Source organism: Panthera onca, chromosome B1, assembly GCF_046562875.1.
Source record: "Panthera onca isolate mPanOnc1 chromosome B1, mPanOnc1 haplotype 2, whole genome shotgun sequence".
In the NCBI taxonomy this organism is placed as follows: domain Eukaryota; kingdom Metazoa; phylum Chordata; class Mammalia; order Carnivora; family Felidae; genus Panthera; species Panthera onca.
In genome coordinates this window covers 7,781,838-7,799,291 of record NC_138342.1, presented here as the reverse complement: position 1 = coordinate 7,799,291, position 17,454 = coordinate 7,781,838, and the positions used below count along the sequence as shown (strand labels likewise).

The 17,454-nt window shown below is 45.1% G+C and overlaps 1 long non-coding RNA gene across 1 annotated transcript; it reads left to right on the top strand.

The window, feature by feature from the left end:
- The first annotated feature begins 2,609 nt into the window (after window positions 1–2,609).
- On the top strand, window positions 2,610–15,616 carry LOC132693362 (uncharacterized). The gene is made up of 4 exons (XR_009616760.3): window positions 2,610–2,742; window positions 7,041–7,181; window positions 12,560–12,836; window positions 15,551–15,616. It is a non-coding gene; the product is annotated as an uncharacterized LOC132693362 (long non-coding RNA).
- The last annotated feature ends 1,838 nt before the right edge of the window (window positions 15,617–17,454 follow it).

The window sequence follows — 17,454 nt, the reverse complement described above, 5'->3', positions numbered from 1 at the left end:
GACATTAATGTCTTCGTGACCTTGGGCAAGAAGTGTGGCCTCGTTAAATTTTGGATGCTCGTTTATAAAATGGGATTCATGACAGTACCTGTGTCAGAGCACCGTGCTGAGCATGAAATGGCATAGAATTAAAAGAGCGGTGTCTGACAATAGGCATTATACGTGCTAGCTATCGTTGGTTTTAATTTCTTTATGGGGATTTCCGGTCCTAGATGGCTAGCTCCCTGTTCATTCACGTGTCGGTACATTTCCTAGCTTACTTAGGCATTTATTCAAAAAGTATTTCTGGAGTGGTTGCCACGTGCCCGGCACTTGGGACACTTTAAAGAAGCATGTGACCTGCGTTCCGTCTTAAGGAGTTCACGGCGTATTAAAGCTCTGGGCAGACCAGCCGTCAGTTGCGAGACACGGGGAGATCCTGAAGGTGGGTGGAGGTGTGTAAGGGGTGCAATGAGAACCCCTGACTTCGGAGGGAAAATAAGAAGAAACCTGAGCCTCCATTTTCCACTGACATCCATTAACACGTTGAGTGATATTTTAGGAGCTGCAGAAGATGAGCTCACATGTCAGACCTTCTCACGATGAAAATGGTTCCGATTTGTATTTCATGGTAGCTTCCCATAAGCCAGTGTGCCCATGCAACTAACAGCGTTAAGTAAGGATGCTTCGACTTTCTTGGTTTCCACTGGTCCAGCAAAATCCTTATTCGAGGCAGGCTCTTTTATCTGCGTGGGAACACTTCTGTGGCTACCCCTCCTAAGAGGTAGTGTCACATCTGCAACCAGGATGAAGCAATTTGCCGTCACCAGATCCCAGTTTGGAAAGAATCAGAAAGAAGAACCAAATCATTTTCCGGTAGGGAAATTTAGAAAACACGGAGAGTGAGGCGCTTTTAAAGCGTAAAATAATCAGAAGTGAGTTCTATAATGTTCCTAACCATGCATAAGGGCACCTTTTCTTCCCTTTTGCTAACTCTGAAACAAAAAGAGCACTGGGCAGAGAGTCAGATTTGAGCCTTAGCTTCATCTCTAATTAGTGATGTGCTCTTGAGCAAGTCAGAACAATTCTGAGTCTCCGTATCCTCAATTATTTAAAAAGGGGATAATTATGGGATAATTAATGCTTAGAGGAAAAAAAAAACTCTGCAGAGTCACTGACCAATAAAGGACATTTAGTAAATAATATCCATTAATGATAATGATGATGATGATAAGTAATAATTAAAACAAAATCTGTGCTGCTCATTTTAAATGAAGCCTGTCAAGAAATCTTGCAGGCTGCACCAGCATGCGATTATAAATTGGGTTAAGAGACGGGGAACCTAGAATAGATCTATGAGATAATGGCCCAAGAGGAAACCATAGAGTGAGCATTTAATACTTTCATTAGGAGGAGAAGTAGCTTCAGCAAGTAAATATCCCCATGGACCTCAGGAAGACTTTGTGGAATTGAGAAGAATTAGAGAAGACTATGGGACTCGAAAAGCTACCTTGTGTCCCCCTAGAACTTGTGAGAAGGTTCCATCTGTTACTGCCTTAGGCAGATGAGTCTTGGGATACGTCAGTCGGCCAAAGACTGCTCATGGAGAGCTTCTACTAAATTAATGGGGGGACCTGGGACAGTAGCTTTCATCCTGCATAATATAAAACTCTCACCGGTGTGCCAGTCCATATGCATCCATATTTAAAAATCTGCATCCGTCTAAAAATTCAGTGGGGTGCAAATTGAGCATAATGCTATTGGGATGATGCTTTCTGGGTAAAATGTGAAGCTCTACTGGTTAAACGGTACAAAGATGCGTAAGCTGTCACATGCTTTGGGTAAGAGGTAGAAATCAAAACATGACTGGCTGATACTGGAAAGTTCAAGAATATAATATCGTGAGTATAGTAAGAGCTGAGTAAGGGCAGGGCAAGATTTCCTCCATCAGGAGCCTAGTGCCGGAGAGTGATCAAGGGAACTGAATAAAAGTCGGGTGCCAATTATTAGAGTGGTTCCGTAACTGTTGATGACGCTTGGGTCCTTTAATATCTTCAAATTCAGCCACAAAATGTCTCGCATTGAGAGCACTCTCCTTCCTCACAAGGGTTTAGAACCAGGTCTTTGGGAAGCACGGAAAAAGACCTCCAGCATGGCTCACTCCTGGCCATATTTGATCTGTCAGCTATCTATTGCTGTGTCACAAACTCCTCTAATATGTAGTGGCTTACACAGCACGCACTCACCTTACAGTTTAGGTGGGACAGGAAGCCAGCCATGAGTTAGCCAGGCCCCATACTGCTGGCTGTCTCACGAGGATGCGACCTATATATTGGGCAGAATGGTGTCGCCCTCAGGCTTTACTTGGAGAAGGAGCTTCCAACCTCACTCTGGTGGCTGTTGGCAGCCTCCAGTTCCTCGTGAGCTCCTGGCTACGTTTCGCCCTCAGTGTCTTGCCATGTGGCCCTCTCCATACAGCCTTTCCCAACACGTCAACTTGCTCCATCAAAGCGAGCAAGTGAGAGGGTAAGAGAGAGTCTCAGCAAAAGGAAGAGACTACTGGCAAGATGAAACTCCATCTTTTATGACCTCATCATGGGAGTGCCATTTATCTCTTTTGTCAGGTTCTCTTCAAAGCAACAAGTCACTGTCCGATACTCTGCCGGAGGGGAATACGCAAAGGTGTGAATGCCTGGGGGTGGGGCTATTTGGGAGCCATTTTAGGAGGATGCCTACCACAGCCGTTGCAGGAAACGTCAAATTGTAAGCATTCTAGCATCTTCTATCTTCACCAATTTCCACCTTTTTACTCTTTATCCCATCATTCTGATTCCGAAATTCTTCTCGGCCAATATCTTTTCCCCATGCCTTCTTTATTCTATACAGTAATTTTTTTTTTCTTTTTTGTACTGAGCCACTCTGGTATAGTGAAAAACCAATGTCGATTGAAATTCCCAAAGTTAGGCCTAACACTAACCCACCTACTTGCATTCTATGTGAACAACAACAACACAAAAGCAAAAACCAAACAACTCTTTTTTTTCTTTTTAACATTTATTTATTTTTGAGAGACAGGGAGAGACAGAGTGTGAGCAGGGAAGGAGCAGAGAGGGGGAGACACAGGATCCAAAGCAGGCTTCAGGCTCCGAGCTGTCAGCACAGAGCCTGGCTCGGGGGCTCAAATTCCTGAACCGCGAGGTCATGACCTGAGTCGGTCAGATGCTGAGCCACCCAGGCATCTCTATTTTTTAATCCTCTGTTTCTTAACCTGTTAATCAGAGCTCAACAATGTAACATAGTGGCTAGTCCAATGGTATTTGAAGTCGGGCATTCTGGATTGGATACCAGCTGCCTGATTTCTTAGTATTATTTCATGTGCAAAACTACTTTATATTTTTTGTCCCTTTTAATTTGGTAACACCGAAAAGTAGAATCTGAGCCTTAGAGAAGTTGTGATCTTAGCAAACCTCTGGGCACCCGGCAAGTGCTAATAACTCGCTGCTATTAATTTTATTTTCTAAGTGTTTCAACTTTACACGAGATGTATAAAATGAAATACATGAGGTCACCCAATTCAGTGATCGGCTAAATAAAGAAGTGCTTTGTTAGACCCGCATAAGCAATTCAGATTAGAGGTTAAGTGTGGGCGCCAGAGAAAAACCGTCGGGGCTCAAACACTGGTTTGCTGTTTCCCAGCTGTGCAATCCGAGTGGAATTAGTATGAACGCGAGCCGTGGAGCCCACGGCCTGACGTCAAGTTCTGGGTTTGAACGCTGGCTCTGTCATCTACTAGCTGGGTGACTATGGGAAAATTACATAACCTCTTGAGTGCCTCAATTTTCTCATCTGTAAAATGGAGATATGAGCACCTACGTTCTAGGTTCATCTTGAGCATGAAAAAAAGAGTACTTTTCATTGCTTGATAGAGTGATTCACATAAAAGAATCATTGGATGTAGCCCTTACCATCCTTCTCTATCTCAGGATGACCAGCTGTTGCATGAACAATTTGCAAACCTTCTTTGTAGACCTGAGGTCAACTCCTCCTAGCTATGTGACGTTGGATAAGCCACTTATCCAGTGATCCTTAAGTGTCACTTATGCCAGTGATCCTTCATTGTCACTGGCAATGCCTGTGCCAGCTTCCTCATCTACCAAGTTGAGTCCATTTCTTGATCAACAGTTGGGGCCATAGCCAGTTCTGGGGACAAATAACAACTTTCTTCAATTTTCTCCTTCCTTCCCTTCCTTTTTTTACGTGTGTTTGGAATCCAACGCTGAAGTATGTGGACAATAATGATGTAATCTTCCCAGCATGGGTCAAATCAACACTTGACTGTACTAGAGACTTTTAAAGCACGGAATGTTTCTTATGTGGCATAAGTGATGCTAATCTTTTTACAGATGTATCACGGTAACTCTCATGGCGTACTCAGTTTTCAGATAAGAAGTCAGAGGATTCAAGAATGTTACTAAGATGCCCAAGCTCTCATGCAGGGAAGCCAAGTCTCCATGCCTTCAGTTAGCCAGCGACGCTCATTCGGCGCCCTCTTTTGTTTTAGGCAGTTTGTAGCCAATATCCACAGAAGCCCCTCTCGATACGCCATACTTAAAAATGTTTGATAAAATATAAGAAATATTCAAAATGCACGGATGAATGATATCAGAGTAAGAGAATTGATTTCCGGTGGGACGAAGTGATAAGAAAGGGTGAATTCAGAAGACAGACTGAGCTCTCCATCTGCGTTGCAGGGTAGGGGAGATGCTGACTCCACAAACACCTAGTGACCTAGTGCCTACATGCGCAGGGGATAATTGCTGGCATTTGAGAAGAATGGGAGGTTAGATATTTTATAAGCACACATGAAACATTTATGAAAACTGACCATGCTCTACAAAACCGTGAAGCAAACTCTCTGCAATTCAAAGGGTTAAGTACCCTGCAGACTTTGTATTTTGAGCACACCGTAATTGAGTTAAAAGAGACCACAACATACGAGCAGCCATATGAATCTTCCTGAATTCCAGACGTGGTTTGAGTATTATGTTATCTCACTGAGACCCATAACAACTCTCTTTTGTGGGTGATGAGACCAAAGTCAAGACTGAGAAAGTGAGAATCTTCCCAGGGTTGGGTGGTTGAGGAACAGCAGTGCTAGGATTAGAACACGAACATCTCTCTCCAAACCCCCACCCCTGAACCACTGTAGTCATTGACTCTCAAGAACAACAGCTTGAAAACTTCCACGTTTAACTTTGAAATAACCCACACATGAGATGAAATGATATACAAAAATTAGAGAACATGAGAAATCAAATATAAAAAATGTTCTTGTGGGACGCTTCTGAAATAGTATCCAGGGGGAAATAGATAATCCTACACAGTTACAGTAAAAATGAAGACATAGGAAATTAATGAACTAAGCTTCCAAAGTGAGCGGTTATAATATAGCTAAAGAGACGAACGAAGGAAGCGAAAATATGCCTCCAAATTAACAGCTAAGAAATCCATCAGTACAAATGTTGGTTCTCTGGAAAAACTGAAAATTAAGACAATGCAACGGTTAGATGAACCAAAGAAAAAGAGACAGGACAATTTAAAATATCAGAAGTGAAAAATTAGGATTGAAAAAAGACCTTGGAACTAGAGATGCGGTGAGGATTAAAACCATAAACAGAGTTTGGGACTATTGTGGAATATTAGGGAGATATTTATACACAAGTAAAGTTGAAAGTTTAGGGAAATTAGACAAATTCTTAATACATGTATACACATACACACACACATATGTATATATGTAAATTTACTAAACTATCGAAAGAAGTAGAAAACCTCAGCAAACCCATTGCTTATCCACATGAAAACAATGATATAATTGTTTTAAGAATAAGTCAAGTTAGTATTTCTCAAAGAAAATATCAGCCCCCGATAGTTTTACATAATCCTAAGCAGATGTTAACAAACATGCACACAGAATTGTATAAAAATATGTCCTGACCAAATTAGATATATTCTACCATTTCAAAATCAGCTCAACATTATTTTATTACTAGGATTCATTATGCTAACATATTAAAAGAGAAGAGAATATGGTTATGTCAATAAATTCAGATGAAAAAAATTCATGACATAAGCCTATTACCAGAGTACAATTAAAAAATGACCAATTTATAAATCTGTAACATTATTAAACATTATTATTACAATGGCCAGCACTTGAACTATGCTGATCATGTGCACTATTCTAAGAAACTTATATACACGTATTTATTTGAATCTCACACACCGTTCAAAAATATAAATCTGATATACAAATAGATAAGAAAAAACATCCAAATGGGGGGAAAAAGGTACAATAGCTATAAACAGAAACTTCCCAGATGAGGAAACGGGAGAGACCAAAAACCATGTCTTCAAAGATTCTGAACTTCGTAATAATTCACCAGATAAATATAAATTAAAGCACAAGGGTATGTCATTTCACATTTACCAGATGGGAAAAATTTGAAAAGTCTCCCATTATGAAGTGTCGATGAAAGTGTGGACCAGCAGGAGGCCTTTCTCACACAAGGCTGGTGGGAATAGACACGTGTACAGTCACTTTGGTGCACCATTGGGCACTGACCTGCCAATTCGAACCTGCCCTTGTACCGCAATCCCCAAGCCAGCAGCTGAACTAGTCTGTACGCTGAAACATAGACAAGGACATTCATAGCAATGCTCCCACCAGCACCAATGCTGACACTGTGACTGCTGTTAACGCTAGCAGCCAAGCAGCGGGTTCTGAAACCCTAGATACTGTCACAGTCTTCTGGAGGCCTCGTTAAAGCATGGCTCGCTGGGCCCCATTCTCAGAGTTTCGGATTTAGTAGGTCTGAGGTGGGACCAGAGAATTTGCATTTCTAACAAGTCCCTAGGGGTTCTGATGCTTCTGGTCCAGAGATCGCTACTGATATTGCCTACTCAGGACCCGTCACTGTTTTACGTGCTTTCTACTTATGAACTTCCTAAATCCTCACAAGGATGCTATGAACTAGACTCTTTTCATCTCTTTGTTACAGGTGGAGAAACTGAGGCACAAAAGGCAAAGCTAGCCATTCAACATCATCAGTCAGTTGGTGGTGAAGCTTGGGGAACTCGGGCCAACCGGTCCTGGGTCTGCGTGATTAACCAAAAGCATGTGGGGCTCTCTGGATGGACAGGTGCAGAAAAGCATTTCAAATGGGGAGAATGTCAAGCGAAGGCTTGGTATTTGGGACCATCTTGACATGTTTGGGAACTAGAAACAAGTCCAAGTGCCTAACGTTGAACACACGGAGCAGGGATAAAACCTGGAAGGGGTCAGAAGGAAGTGTGGGGGGTGAGGGTTATTGCACCCTGGGCTTGGTCTCCCGGGGTGGGGGGCGGGGGGTGCTCTATACTTTGTCTCGGAGACTGACAGGAACCAGGAGGGACAGACAGAGACAGGATTCAGTGTGTGCCTCTAAATGCAAGGCTTGGGGAATGGCTTGGAGGGAGAGAGACTGGAAGGGGGAGGGGAGTTTGGAAGCTACGTGCCCTGACCCTGATGAGATGTGATGGCGGCTTGGACCACGTGGCTGGGAACAGGGCAGGGAAAGCGGGTGTGAGAGATAGTCAGGTACAGAGTCAGCAGGATCTGATGGCCGACCACAGCGTTCAGGCTAATTCCCAGCTTCCTGACTTAGTCACCTAGGTAATGGTGGTGTGGTTCTCTGGGGCGCTAGAGAGAGAAACATGCACCAGTCAGAGCTGAATCTCATGTCTCTGCTGGAAGCTGCAGCGACTGCTCTTAAAAACAAGAACTGCTTGCGACAGCTTCCAGCTCCAGGAGTCCAGCTGACCTGGTTGGCATCAGAGCTCCAGCACTTACTCCCCGTGTGGGTCTTTGATGTGTGTCCTCTCGGAAGCTCAGAACAATCCCAAATCATGATTTTAAAAGAGGTGCATATTGGGGTTGGCACACGGGTTCGCTTCACAGATACCGAGTCCGCCTTGAGTGGGATGCCGACGGGAACATAAAATACCCCTGATCTCATGAGTTTATGTTCTAGAGGGGAAATGATAATATAAGAAAATTAGACAGTACCATATAGCCACCTGCTTAGCCATGAGTCCTGGGAGGAAGAAGAAAAGAAAAGAAAAGAAAAGAAAAGAAAAGAAAAGAAAAGAAAAGGAACAGAAAAAGAAAAGGAAAGAAAGGAAAGGGAAGAAAAAAGAAAAGAAAGGAAAGGAAAGGAAGAGAAGGGAAGGGAAGGGAAGGGAAGGGAAGGGAAAGGAAAGGAAAGGAAAGGAAAGGAAAGGAAAGGAAAGGAAAGGAAAGAAAAGGAAAGGAAAGAAAAGAAAAGAAAAGAAAAGAAAAGAAAAGAAAAGAAAAGAGGAAAGGAAAGGAAAGAGAAAAGGGAAAAGGAAAGGAAAGAAAGGAAAGGAAAGAGAAAAGAAAAAAGAAAAGAAAAGAGGAAAGGAAAGGAAGAAAAGAGAAGATAAGGGAAGGGAAGGGAAAGAAAGAAAAGAGAAGAGAGGAGAAGAGGAGAAGAGAAGAGAAGAGAAGAGAAGAGAAGAGAAGAGAAGAGAAGAGGGAAGGGAAGGGAAGGGAAGAAAAGGAAGGGAAAGGAAAGGAAAGGAAAGGGGAAAGGAAAGGAAAGGAAGAAAAGAGAAGATAAGGGAAGGGAAGGGAAAGAAAGAAAAGAGAAGAGAGGAGAAGAGGAGAAGAGAAGAGAAGAGAAGAGAAGAGAAGAGAAGAGAAGAGGGAAGGGAAGGGAAGGGAAGGGAAGGAAAGGAAAGGAAAGGAAAGGAAAGGAAAGGAAAGAAAAGAAAAGAAAAGAAAAGAAAAGAAGAGAAACGAGGGAGTTAGCACCAAAGAAAGGATGGGCTGTGGATTGAAATGATCGACTCTCGAAGGCCCCCACCCTGTAGGTTACAATCCTCCAAGGCAGAGGTGAGTCTTATCAATGCATCCCCCAGAGCCACACCGATACTCAGTGAAGGCTTATTGAACGGAACGAAAGTGTGTGTTCAGCAGTTTTCACCGATGAAAAATACCGAATCTGGGAAGAGCTCCGTGCTGGTGGCAGGGACGCAGGGTCTCATCACAGAGCTGGGAAGAGTCTGTGCCACTCCCAGGCTCCCGAACAAAACCGCAACGACCTATTTAGCTTCCGAAGCTAAAATAAAGAAGTCACTCTGCAAAATGCACCCGACTGCGCTCGAAAACAGGAAGGTTTCTCTTAACATATTAACCGAATCACCTGCGAAACCGCCAAACATCACTGCAGTATGTGAAGCAACGCGATGCCTTGGAACTGAATAATTTATTCATACATTTGCTGACAATGTGCATTTCTGACACCCCATTGTTTTCCATCCTGCACCATTTCCTGGTGCAATGTGGTCACTCCTCTGCCATGTCAGATCAGAAGTCTGCTTCATTTTGAGCTCTCGAAAATTACAAGAGAGGTATCCTGAGGATGCCGTTTTTAGATACGAGGAGCAACTAAATTTTGAAGAGAGGTGAACACTTACTTTTTTAAAATCTTCACTGAGGGGGCTCCTGGGTAGCTCAGTCGCTTAAGCATCCGACTTCAGCTCAGGTCATGATCTTACAGTTCGTGAGCTCAAGCCCCGTGTCAGGCTCTGTGCTGACAGCTCAGAGCCTGGAGCCCGCTTCGGATTCTGTGTCTCCCTCTCTCTCTCTGCCCCTCACCTGCTTGTGTTCTGTCTGTCTCTCTCTCAAAAATGAATACACATTAGATTTTTAAAAAAAAAAAGAAATAGAGAAGTAAATAAACTTAAAGCAATAAATAAATAAAAGTTAAAAATAAGTAAAGACTTCACTAAAATGAGCAAGAGGAGTTGGTTAGCACACCGATGGCGGACTTTGCTAATGGATACATACATAGGGGATGTTCAGTATGTCGAAACCATGGTGGGTGGTTGAGGCAGAGACAGTCACAACTCTCTCCCTGCCGGGAACAGCATCCCCTCTGAGCCACCTCATTCTTGCAGTAAGCCCCACAGGTAGGTACTGTGGTTATCTGCACAGAGTAGGAAACAGGGGTGTAGACGGGGTTAAAGGCGCCAGTGGAAGGGCCTAGACGGTGCGAATAGTGCTTCCCACGGTTCCTATGTTTACTCGGTTAGGAGCGTCTTCACCCTCAGGCTCCAGGCTCCAAGTCGGCAGCACAGAGCCCGATGCGGGGCTCGAACTCACAGAGCTGTGAGATCATGACCTGAGCCGAAGTCTCACTTTGGCATTTCCCCAGACCTCAAAGTGGTGTCCTGACCATTTTCAGTGACTGGAGAGGCGGAGGAAGCGTAGACTGAGGAGCGATCTGGTCTTCACTGCACGGCTATTACTTATCCTCGCTTTCTTTAAAATGGAATCTGTTCTTCCCACTAGTCCTGGAAGGAAATGACCTTACGGTGTTGGCCCCTCCAGTTTAAGAATGAGGAAATAGAAACTCAGCATGTTCGGTGACTATTCAGGGACTAGGTCAAGTCACAGAACCATCACGGGGCTGAGCTGTGACCATGAATTCTGTGTTTAAGGGCAAGCACGCGCCCCCTTTCGTGCCGGAGAAAATATGCCCGGGGGGGGAGATCCCCCCACGCCCCCACCACCCCCTAGCCACCCCCCCACCCCCGCTGTCGCTCACCATATTCAGGAGCAGGCCAGACCACTGAGAACTGTGTTCCCGGATAGCATGATCATGGCCCCTCTGCAGAATCGCACTTCGTTACATAACCTTTTGTCCTTTCCCAAAGAGGTCCTTAAAAAAACAGAGGTGGCATTTTATGTATTACTGAATTGTTGTGGATATTGCTCACGTAGAGGGTCCCCATCGGCACAGCCCACGAGAGGACTCCTGTCAGGCCTCACTGCCAGAAAAAATAAAAGGAATCCGGGGCGCCTGGGTGGCTCGGTCGGTTGAGCGTCTGACTTCAGCTCAGGTCACGATCTCACAGCTCTGTGAGTTCGAGCCCCGCAGCGGGCTCTGTGCTGACGACTTGGAGCCTGCAGCCTGTTTCAGATTCTGTGTCTCCCTCTCTCTGTGCCCCTAACCCACTTGAGTTCTGTCTCTCTCTCAAAAATAAACAAACATTAAAAGATAAGATAAGATAAGATAAGATAAGATAAGATAAGATAAGATAAGATAAATCCACGCCTCTCCTAGTCTTTTAGCTAATTGTCTTTTTCTTTGCCCACTGAGATCCAGAAACAAGTTTGCAGTGCACCTGTAACCAGTGTACCGAACTTGAAAAGAAACAACTTTTTTAAAGTTTGTTTGTTTGTTTGTTTGTCTTTGAGAGAGAGAGAGAGAGAGAGAGAGCACAGGCAGGGGAGGAACAGAGAGAGAGGGAGAGAGAGAGAGAATCTCAAGCAGGCTCCATATTGTCAGCACAGAGCCCCATGCAGGGCTTGAAGTCACGCACCGTGAGATCAGGACCTGAGCCAAAATCAAGAGTCTGACGTTCAACCGACTGAGCTGCTCAGGTGCCCTGAAAAGTAACAACATTTTCTCAGCTTTGGGGAGCTAACCATTTCCAGCATGAATGGATAGCTCTGACTATTTCCCTATGTTAAATTTTCCTTTGCCACAGCCTGCCCGTGAACGATATCTTCACGTCCTATACTCACTTCTATAAGCTACCTTTCTATCCTTTGGGCATTGGGTTGGGTTGCATTCATGAATAAACAATACCTTCCATGAAACAAGCCACTCCCCAGAAGCAGATCCAGGGCGGGGAGACATCTCCCCCAGAGTCTCCCAGAGAACTAACCTATAACACAGTGACTGCAATAATAAACATGATTCATAATTAATAAGCGATGGCATGTTGTGAGCTCACGATGTGCCAGCTGTATTAAATGCTTTCTACGTGGTTCATCCTCATAATAAACTTGGAGGTGGAAACTATCATCCCTTTTAATAGATAAAGCAGCTGCACGTTAGGGAGATTGGAGCATGCCCCGGGGTGGTCAACTGGGGAGGGTGGAGGTAGGGTTCCAGCCCAGATCTGTCTGCCTCCAGACCCCACTTCTTCTCCACAAGGAGAAACTGCCTTTGCATTTCAGACTAAATCCGCCTCCCGAAAGCTGAGCGAGAGGGTGACGCGGGAGGAGGGGAATTGCCACAGGGAAAGTTCCATTCGGTTCCCCGTTTTCAATTCTGTTGCTTTCAGCCCCCTGAGATGGATGGCGTGACCTGGTAATATGTACTGTATTCTCCACTCTGCAGTATTGTTAATTAAAAAAGGCGGGGGATTTATGAGTTTTGCACGGCCCTGTTTCGTAGCTGCAGTGTGGAGGGCTCCCCAGGGAAGCAGCCCCAATGTGCTGCCTTTTCTGTAGGGTCAGCACACTTTGCACCGAATTGGCCCCACGGAGGGATGAATGAGGCCCGGGCCGAAATGGCATCCCAGGTAATTGTCACCAGCACCCAGGAGACAAGGCAAAAATTGGTGACGGCGTGGAATTTATAGCTCAAGTTGGGTTTCTCGAATGGGTCTCAGGACTGTCCTGCCAGGTAGGAACAATTCACTCTTCCTTTCTCTATTTTAGGTGCGGTGCATTTTCAAAACAGCATAGGTCCCCTGCAAAGAAATCGGAATGCACAGACAAGCAAAGCCGCATTAACATTTGCAGCCTCTTACCCTGGCCGATGGTTACTGTTATCAGATCACATCCTTCCAGATCTTCTTCTGTGTACACAACATTACGAAACCGAAAGAAAAGGATGCTACTGTGCCTGCCCTTTTGAGAGCAGCTATTTTCTGTGAAAGGAATATATATGCTGTGAGCATTCATTCACGCTGATAACTTTTCCACCGCAGGGAAGGTGAGAGATTGTTGGCTCACATCACTCCCCTCTACCTTTTACGTAGCGGCTTCATAGGCTAAGCGACTAGACAGCAGGTGGTAGATTTGGTATCGGTTTAAATAGCTTTCCACTTATCGTTCGACACGAGAGCTAGCTTGCACTCATGAGCAAGCGGGCAACCACCTGGCTGCCGTGGGCATCTGAGTGTGAGGCCCCGTTCCGTTGCATCTTCGGAAGACAGTACGAGTTCTCTGTGGCTGCTGAGAACCAGTGACCGCTCCTGTGGCCTGAGCCAAGATGCACTTACGGTATCAGAGTCCTGGGAGTCAGATGTCTGCTGTGCCTCACCGGGCCAACCTCAAGGTGCGGGCAAGGCTACACACCTTCCAGAGGCTCCAGGGTAGAATCCGTCGCCTTGCCCCTCCCAGCTTCTGGAGGCCACTGTGTTCCTTGGCTTGAGGACCCTTCCACTACCTTTGATCAACAACACAGCATCCCTTGGATACTGCTGCCATCGCCACCCTCTGATCAACCATGGGAATGTTCTCCCCTTTTAAGGATTTATGTGATCAACGGAGTCTGGAGAATTTCTCCAGATGGAGGCCCTTGACCTTAATCACATCTGTAAACTCGGAGGTTCTGAAGGTTGGGACACGGACCTCTTTGGAGGTCTCTGTTCTCCTTAGCTCCCACTGCAAATGGCACGCCATCTGATGGCCGTCACTTATGTAACTAGTCCCTTATGGATGTGCATTTAGGCTGCTGCCAACATTTTGGCTTTATAAACCGTCCTTCATCAAGAGTAGAATAACTAAATCTTTGCTTATCTTTAATTGTTTCCTTAAAGGAAATTACTAAAAGCACAGCATTTCTAGATTAGAGCATACGCCCACTTGCAAAGCTTTTCTACATGCAGTGCCCAATTATTTCTTGAGTACCTACTTTGTGCCAGGCATTGTTCGAGACAGCAGGAATTCGTTAGTGAATAAGACGGCCAATGTCCCTGTCCCCCTGTACAGTTTATATTCCTTGGGACACCAACAGCTGATTACCTTTCAGCAATACCTAAACCGCCTCTGATACTGATTTGCCCATGTCCTTTCTTTGATTCACGTCTCAGTTAGTTAGGCATCCGACTCCGGTTCAGGGCATGATCTCACAGTTCATGAGTTTGAGCCCTGCATAGGGCTCTGGGCTGATAATGCAGAGCCTCCCTGGAATTCTCTCTCTCTCTCTCTCTCCCTCTATCTCTGCCCCTTCCCAACTTGTGTGAACATGGTCTCTCTCTCTCTCTCTCTCTCAAAAATAAATAAATAAATTTAACAATATGTAAAGGGTGGGGCGCCTGAGTGGCTCACGCCGTTAAGCATCTGACTTCAGCTCAGGTCACGATCTCACGGTTTGTGGGTTCGAGCCCCCCATCGGGCTCTGTACTGACAGCTTGGAGCCTGGAGCCTGCTTGGGATTCTGTGTCTCCCTCTCTTTCTGCCCCTCCCCCACTTCCACTCTCTCTCTCTCTCTCTCTCTCAAAAATAAACATTAATTTTTTTTTAAATATATAAAGGATATTTATTTAAACATAATGTAGTTAATCAACTAAGCTAAAATACAGAGGAAAATGCATTTTGCCCACTTTCAGAAATTCCGTGGCCCAAGATCCAGTTTTGCTATATACCAGCAACATGAACTTAGAATGTCAGATCCATGGGATGGAAATGGAGTGCATTCTATGGGTTAAGCAATTTTTTAATCATTTTGTCTATTATCTCCATTCTCAGAGACACTCTGTGAGTTTAATACTCTTAAAATGCCATTTTACATAGGAGGAAATTGAGGCACAGACAGGGGAAGTAACCTTCCCAAGGTCCTACAGCCAAGAAACACTGGAGTCAGGATTCAAACAAGCCAGTCTGAGCCCAGAGCCTGAACTCATAACCATCATGATCCTTGTTATGGGTAGAATTTTGTACCCCAAAAATATATATTGAAGTTACACCCCCCGGTACCTCATAATGTAACCTTAAATGAAAATAAAGCTGTTGCAGATGACATTGTTTAAAATGAGGTCATACTGAATAGGGTGGGCCCCTAATCTGATAGAACAAATGGCCCTACCAAGGGGAAGTTTGGACACAGAGGTAGACATGTGCACAGGGGGAACATCACGTGACCATGAAGACAAGGTCTACAAGACAAGAAATGCCAAAGATGGAAGAAAATGGCCGGAAGCTAGGAAGAGACAAGGAAGGAGCCCCTTTACCAGGTTTCAGAGAGAGCACGGCCCTGATAATGCCTTAATTTCACACTTATTTTTTTAAATTTTTTTAATGTTTATTTTTGAGAGAGAGAGAGACAGATTGCGAGTGGGGGAGAGGAAGAGGGAGGGGGAAACACAAAATCCGAAGCAGGCTCCAGGCTCCAAGCGGTCAGCACAGAGCCCGATGGGGGGCTTGAACCCACAAACCGTGAGATCATGACCTGAGCCGAAGGTGGACACTTAACCAACTGAGCCCCCCAGGCATCCCTAATTTCACACTTTTAACTTCCAGAACTGAGACAGAATTAATGTGTGTTGGTTTAAGCCACCCGGTTTTGAGTACTTTGTTGTGCAATAGCCCTAGAAAATGAAAATAATCTTCAATTGCTTTGTGGAGGAAAATGAGGTTACTTTTAGCTCATAGACAATGTGACTCCTGTGACTGACCACGTGTTTTTCTTTCTTTGGTTGACAGGAACTTCAGAACAGTGTACTCATCACAGAACCTCAGGGAACATAGTTCTGTGGTCCGAATGCCTCACATTTATTCCATCATCGTTATTTGTAGAAAATCTTCCTGCGTTGTGTAAAGTTTTTGTTGTTTTTGTTGTTGTTGTTTTTTATTTACATCTAAGTTAGCATATAGTGCAACAATGATTTCAGGAGTAGATTCCTTAGTGCCCCTTCCCCATTAGCCCATCCCCCCACCCACAACCCCTCCTGTAACCCTCTGTTTGTTCTCCACATTTAAGAGTCTCTTCTGTTTTGTCCCCCTTCCTGTTTTATTTTTGCTTCCCTTCCCTTATGTTCATCTGTTTTGTAGCTTAAAGTCCTCATATGAGTGAAGTCATATGATATTTTCCTTTTTCTGACTAATTTTGCTTAGCATAGTACCCTCTAGTTCCATCCATGGAGTTGCAAATGGCAAGATTTCATTCTTTTTGATTGCTGAGTAGTACTCCATTGTGTGTGTGTGTGTGTATACAAATCACATCTTCACCTGTCAGAATGGCTAACATTAACAACTCGGGCAACAACAGATGTTGGCGAGGATGCGGAGAGAGAGGCTCTCTTTGGCACTGTTGGTGGGAATTCAAGCTGGTGCAGCCGCTCTGGAAAACAGTATGGAGGTTCCTCAAAAAACTAAAAATCGAACTACCCTACGACCCAGCCATTGCACTACTAGGCATTTATCCAAGGGATACAGGTGTGCCGTTTCGAAGGGACACATGCACCCCCATGTTTGTGGCAGCCCTATCGACAATAGCCAAAGGATGGAAAGAACCCAAATGCCCATTGATAGATGAATGGGTAAAGTTTTTTTTTTTAAGCCAACTTCAAGTTATACCCTACCTAGCCACTAAAATGTGTACAAACACAGATTGAGAAAGTTCTAGACAGGCAAGACTTGCTGAAAGTCACTGGTCATTTGCAGTAGGCGTCAAGTTCGAACCTGGCTGGTTGTACTTCCAGTTCAGTGGAAACCCTTCACCACCGAGCCTCTGGGACACAGGAAGACTCCACCAAACTCCTCTGTCTCCAAGCTTCTGCCTATCTTCCCTGGCCCACACACCTGTCCTGGCTGGAAGATCCCACTTTGTGCTGAACCAGTCTTGATTCAAGGTCCTGAGTTGACCTTGACTGAGGCAGCTCGAAGTGCCCTGATAGTACAGGTGATCCAGGTTCTAGATACCTGAGATGGCCTCCTTCCAGAACCCAAGATCCTTCCACTCTGTCCAGGCTGATTTTTAACAAGCGCTAGTGCCCGCAAGGAACTCCCACACAGACACAGCCACCGAGGTGGTGGGAGACCATAAGGTAATGGAAAGAGTGTCAATATATCTATATATCTCTATATAGGCTTTGGCCTCATTTCTCCTAGTAGTTGGGTGATCCTGGGCAAATCACTTTGCCTCCTGCATTTACTTGGTTCCTCATCTGTGAAATGGGAAATCTACCCCAGAGGCAGGCTGAGCCGGGGGCAGGTCCGGGTCTTGCCCGTGCGCGACACATAGTGAATGGTGGCCCCTTCTTAATGCCCTGCTTCTTGCCTCTGTCATCCAGCTAATTGCCTCGGCCTCAGGCCGACCAGGACGAGCTCTGCACCCATGATGAATTAGAGCCTACTTCTCTCGTTCTCTGACGCTTTCCTCCATGGCAGCATGACAGAGATTCGGGAGCTGGAGACAAAGGCCGCCCTGGGGTAGGACAGAGCAGAGCAGGAAGAGAAGCCAATTCCTTGCCTCTCAAACCAGCTGTCATCATCTCGGCTTGTCTCCACTGATGCAAGAGACTTGGGAGGTTCTGGAAGCATAACCCATCAGCCTGGCTGGTGCAACATGTCCATCTCTCCCTAACTTGCTCTCTCTTTGTTGTTGT